Source organism: Centruroides sculpturatus, unplaced genomic scaffold, assembly GCF_000671375.1.
Source record: "Centruroides sculpturatus isolate CEXI.00-Female unplaced genomic scaffold, Cexi_2.0 scaffold1018, whole genome shotgun sequence".
NCBI classification, from domain to species: Eukaryota; Metazoa; Arthropoda; class Arachnida; order Scorpiones; family Buthidae; genus Centruroides; species Centruroides sculpturatus.
Window position 1 is genome coordinate 255,172 of NW_019385496.1, and position 5,753 is coordinate 260,924.

General features: G+C 33.3%; 2 long non-coding RNA genes across 2 annotated transcripts; one reads left to right on the forward strand and one right to left on the reverse strand.

Annotated features, from left to right (window-relative positions):
• The first annotated feature begins 2,568 nt into the window (after positions 1-2,568).
• LOC111639523 lies at positions 2,569-3,029 on the forward strand. Its single transcript, XR_002759086.1, has 2 exons — positions 2,569-2,706; positions 2,775-3,029. It is a non-coding gene; the product is annotated as an uncharacterized LOC111639523 (long non-coding RNA).
• Positions 3,030-4,796: 1,767 nt separating this feature from the next.
• Positions 4,797-5,442, reverse strand: LOC111639528. Its single transcript, XR_002759091.1, has 2 exons — positions 5,240-5,442; positions 4,797-5,168 (listed from the first exon to the last, which is right to left on the reverse strand). It is a non-coding gene; the product is annotated as an uncharacterized LOC111639528 (long non-coding RNA).
• Between the last annotated feature and the right edge of the window lie 311 nt (positions 5,443-5,753).

A 5,753-nucleotide genomic window follows, 5' to 3' on the forward strand; every position in this document is an offset into this window, starting at 1 on the left:
GTGGAATATAAAAAAATCATAAGCAGAACAAGTACAATACAAAATAGAAACAAATATATCAAAGAACCAAAAGCTAGGCTACATTTCAATTAAACTGTTAATATTGGTTATTCATATTCAATTGTATTTAGATTTCCTTCGCTCCTCCTATTCACAAGTTAAGGATAACTCGTGTTAATCCGCGTGTAAAATAACTGATTAACTGGTGTCAAGGATCCTAACGAGATCTAGGATTCATCCGCTAGATCCTTCTTTTAACATTATATAAAGCCCTCCTAGAAAAAGTTTTAGTGAGCCGATCTTGCGATCGCGTGTCAAGTAAGCGGAATAGACATAGTTCTACGTCTCTGGCTTCTCACACAAATCTCTATGTTTTGAGACCTCCCGAACTCATGATGATAAAAGAACGAGAAAAATTCCGTGGATATGTGTGTCTATGTGTTAGCGTAGTTTCTTTCAATATCCCCAGATTAGCATAAAGATTCGGAAACATAATTTAAAATGATAAATTGTAAACTTCTTCAGGTGGATTGGCATTCAAACTTGAAGATTACGGTAAACTAGCATATTAGACCATACCAGTTTCATTGTCCTGTTGACTTCTGGAAGTAGTGAGCCAGATTTGGGTACAGTAGAACCTCGAAAACTCGGCTCTCGATAACCCGGCACTCCGGATAACTCGGCCACACCCTGGCAGGGCAAAAAAATCCTTAGTTAATTAATTTTCATTATAGACAGCTTTATAAAAGTATAAAAGCTCTCATAAAGTATTTTTCTGAGGTCTGTCTTATCAGGTAAATTACTGTACACAGTGTATTCATTAATTTTCATTTTCATGTAGTAAAGGCTCTATGCCTTCATAAAGGACGTACTTTTCCTTTGTTTAAGGGTATTTGGGCAGTTTATTCTCTGTTATATTCTCAAGTAAACAATACATACAAGTACAGTACAGTATTTTCTGAGGAAACACTCGTACTTATTTTTTTTAACCCCATTCCCGATAACCCGGCATTTTCACAAACTCGGCCACCCTTCGGTCCACATTAGGCCGAGTTTTCGAGGTTCTACTGTATTACTTCTCCCAGATATATATACTCATCTATTGTTTTTAGTGTAGTGTCATTTATTATTATGTCTTGATTGTCTACTCGTTTTTGAATTTAATTTTTATTATCGCCAAGTTCATTTTAAGGCCAATTTCATTACTATCTGCGTTTAAATCACAAATTACTTCTTGTAGTTCCTCAGAATCTTTAGATATCAGGACGATATCGTTAGCGAATCTGAGATGGTTGAGGTGTTCTTTACTTATGTTCCTTTGTTCCTGTGAGACCTTTGTAAGCAACGACAAAACACAAAATCATCCCCAAATTAACAAAGGAAATATCAGATCGACGTAACTGAGGAAATCTGTCATCATATTCTTCGCGCGTTTGATTTTATCGTCGATTCTTTTGATGCTGTTAATAAGAACCGGGCCATAGTTCATGCACGCGGTAAAAATAGAAAATGAACGACAAACACCAAACAACACTTTACTGTTTGTAAAATTCTGCAATTTCGAATTCCCGGATTTAATAAAATTTAGTGAAGTATTTCGTCGCTTCGATGGGAATAAACAATAAAATTATTGTCGTAAATAAAAAATATCCGTACAATAATAACATTGTCCTCCATAACCATAAGACATTAGTTTGTCGGTGGATGTAAATTTCCATAATTCTCAATACTCTAAAGTAGGATGAAGAGCTTTTAGTAGAGCCATGTTTTTAATAAAATTTTGAAGCAAAATCCTCCTAATATTTTACTAACGAAGGTCACGTGAATACAAATGTTAAAAGCGTATAAATGGGTTTTACGTACGGCGTATTTTACTTATTCATAAGTGAAATAATGGCAGACCATTCGGCATTAATGGCAGACTATTCGGCAGAAATGGATGGTGTGCCACTGATGCTTCTAAGTAGATATTGTTTGCAGCTTTAATAACGTATTCTTCCATATTACATTAAGTGACTTATAATTCAAATATAAAATGTCTCTATAGTCACAAATATGACATTAATGGTATTTAAATCTATAAGTTTTTTGCATTTACGCTTCTAAGCAACGAAATAATTTCCACGAAAGTAGCCTAATAGAGTAAAGTTACCATACGATATTTATCCGAATTTCCCCTAATATTTATTTGCCAATTTGCAAATAAGCAATATATTACATGGATATATATTCTAAGGATCTCGAAATCTCACAAAGTTGTCTTAGCAATAGAATTCGTTAAGAATTTCCGAAGTAAATCCGGTCGACCCCACCATAAACTTGCCGTACCCGAGTAAAAACAAACAGTAATATCGACGGATAAAAGAGCCGAGAAAAACAAATTTAGAGTATAATTACATTATTTCGAATCAAATTGTTTTCATCGTATCAATTAATATCCTGAAATTTAACTACTTTAGTAATTAACCTTTAAAATGTTTTGCAAGATTCTAATTACATGTTTTCTAATGCAAATAATATAGTCTAGTATTTCGTTTTTTAAATAATCTAAATATTTTTAACTCGGAAAAAAGTATAAAAGGACAGATAAAATATTTTAGTACACATCGTCAGTCATTAATTAATCTCTCTGCCAGTCGCTTCAGTGAAGTTATAATATGCAGAAGACAAAGGTTTTGCTGTTGATCCACTTGATTTGTATCGCAGGTGAGTGTCATTTATTACTGTAATTACTTCAACTAATCTCTTATCGACTGAATTCATTTATTTTTTAGTTCTTCCGATCGTTATCAGTGATTATAGAAAGTGTACGGATGCAGAAGTACGTGGAATTTGCAGACCGTATTGCTTGGATAGTAAAGTACCAATTTGTAGAAGTGTAAATCCGCCTTGTCGTTGTCCTGTTAAATTTGTTAATGTTCAAGAAACTAAAGTATGACAAACTGTAATTCTTTCAAACGAATACACGACATTCTCAATCGATGAATAGTGAATAAACATCGTTCTGCGACAAAATCTTGCATTAATTTTAATTTGTATTTGATATACTGTAATAACATTTAAGTATTTTTAATATTATAACTGATATATTTAAATTCATGCAATAAACTCTTTTCTTTTCTTCAATTTAAAGCATTATCGATTTATTGATGAGTTGTAAACACAAAGTTATTTATAGTGTCACGAGTCTGTCGCGTTATTTATATTACTTTTATACAATAACACATTTTAATATCATACCAGTTATCTAATTTCGTTATTTAAAAAAACATTATAAAATTACATTTTTATTCTTGTTTATTGTATAATAAAGGTCGATAGCCTAGTAGAAACTCTTTCCACTGAACAAACAAATACGAAGTCCAATGATAGCTGTATCGATTACCTTGTTTTCTGTGATTAAAGGAAAATGTGCATTTTCCCCAGATGTACCGGTAAGATACCAGTGGTACTGAAAGAGAATCATACGTTACGAATGACAAAGTACTTAGCCGGCAGAATAAAAGGGGAAAAGAGTAAAGAAAGAAGGGAGGTGGAAGAGAAAAAAAATGATGCCTCTGAATGGCGTTACTGCTCTTTCTACGTTTAATGTTGGCGTGAAATTTTCAGGCTGGAAGGTCGTAGTCCACCGCACAGTATAAAAAATACCCGAGTTGTGGTATACACCAATTTATAGTGCAGTCACGTAAAAGCTAGTAGAAGTAGAGGTATGCCAAGTGGCTGTTAATAGTGGCCAATTAATAAAATTAAATACAAACCTAAGCTAGCAAGCCCTAACCGAAAATGAATAACCTAAGAAAGGAAAGAGTAAATACAGCACAGAATAACAAAACATAGTACTAATCGAAAACACTAACTTTTAACTATTACAAGAATAATGGACTAGGACAACGACTAATATGGACAGAACTGACGCTCCCGAAGAGTGATTTTAAAAGCTTCTCAAAACGTTCTTCCGTGTTATTCGGATGGTGATGGATTTGCAACAACGAGGATTTGCAGTTGGAAAAACGTTTTTTTTAAACTATTGCTGATCCCAAACCAATATTTTATTGATTCAGTCTATTGGTTTCTGCTCTGTTTCTATAGATTAGGTTAGGTTAGGGGTTGCTAGGGTTTGAATTTGGATCAGAAAAGATGGACATCTTCCTTTACTTCCATGTGATCTGTTACTCTCTAAAGTGCTTAATTGCGGTTTCTCCTAGAGTGGTAACCCGTAATTAGGGGAAAGATGTGAAGCATGCAACTGTGACTAACAGGTTTCACTCTGCAATTTGTCGCTATAATTTTTTCCTGTCGAGATTTCTTATTTACGATTTCTTTATTTCACACATTCGACATACCGAATTGTCTTTTTCTCAACAACACAGTTTCTCTGTTTTTGCGCTTTCGAAACAAACGAAATAGTTTTTACATCGATGTTTTATTAGGATAAAGAGAATACAATAAAAACTAGAGGTTCGGGCCTGACATATGAATGAAGTAACAGAGTTCGTGAATATATTACTTTTACATCGCTTCAATCATATGTAAAACCTTTTTATTAGCTGTTAATTTCGGTAATGCAAGATTTTATCTTACTGCTTTCTTATTCCTTATATGCTAATTGACTAGTTTCTATAGGAGTCTAGTAATGGCATGAAATCATATTTACATATATCAGAGCTTATTGGCAGAACCTTCGTTTATTCAAATTCTCCTTAAAATGATGAGTGAAAATACGTAAAAAAGTGTTTGTTAAAGAACAATTTAATGCAATTAAACAGTTTCGTGTTAATCGCAAGTAAGTTTAGAACTTTTAAAAAGAAATTTCGTTTATTTATTTAATAAGAATTGTTGCACTGCCATGCCTTCCGGCAAGGAATATATTTACACAAAATTAAAGAAGCAAAAAAGTTAAATCTTAAATTAAAACAGAAAAAGATCAAATTCGATTGCGGAGTACAACAATTGGAAAACGAATGCGAACAAGAAATTGATATGGGGAGGAATTGTAGAGTTCATTTATTGTCTTTCCTTGTGTAAACCTCCCTTGGTAGGAAGATTCGGACAGGCACATCGAGGAATTTTTATACAGATGGGTCTTCTAAATATTATGCAATCATTATGGCATTCATTCCTCACTTCGGCTCGAGTACACATCTGTTGACTGGTTACGGAAGGAAATTCTACGAATGAGGCGTGTCAGATTCGGTCTACTATTTTACATAAATCGAACATTAACGTCATACAAACTTACCATTGAAGTAAATCAGACAGATCAACAGCAGGATCTTCGTTTTCTCCATGTTAGACAACTTGCAACAAAATAAGAAACTGACTACAAACAAAAGTTATTGCACGCAATTTATATAAATCGCTGATCGGATTTGACTGTGAAAACAGAGATATGACACTTAATGATTGGGTCTTTTTTCATTATCAAATTATTGAAAGATAATGTTTCTGTATATCCAATTATGTTTCAAATGACTCTTCGACGTTAACCATCTGAAATAAAGTAGAAGTTTGTAGTAGTTTAATTAATCATGTTTTTAATTGTAATTATTTCAATGTCAACTGCCGTTTCTATTTTCTAATATTACTTGTTGCTGTCGAAATCGTGTTGTTATTTATATATTGTATACTGGCACAATGAAGTGACCTCTTAACCAACACATGGCAAGTTTTCCATCTTTATTTAGTTAGTACGCCGTGCTACATTTGTGTTTCGGGTGTTTACCCCTTCTCACTTGCCAAGTGTTGGTTTAGAG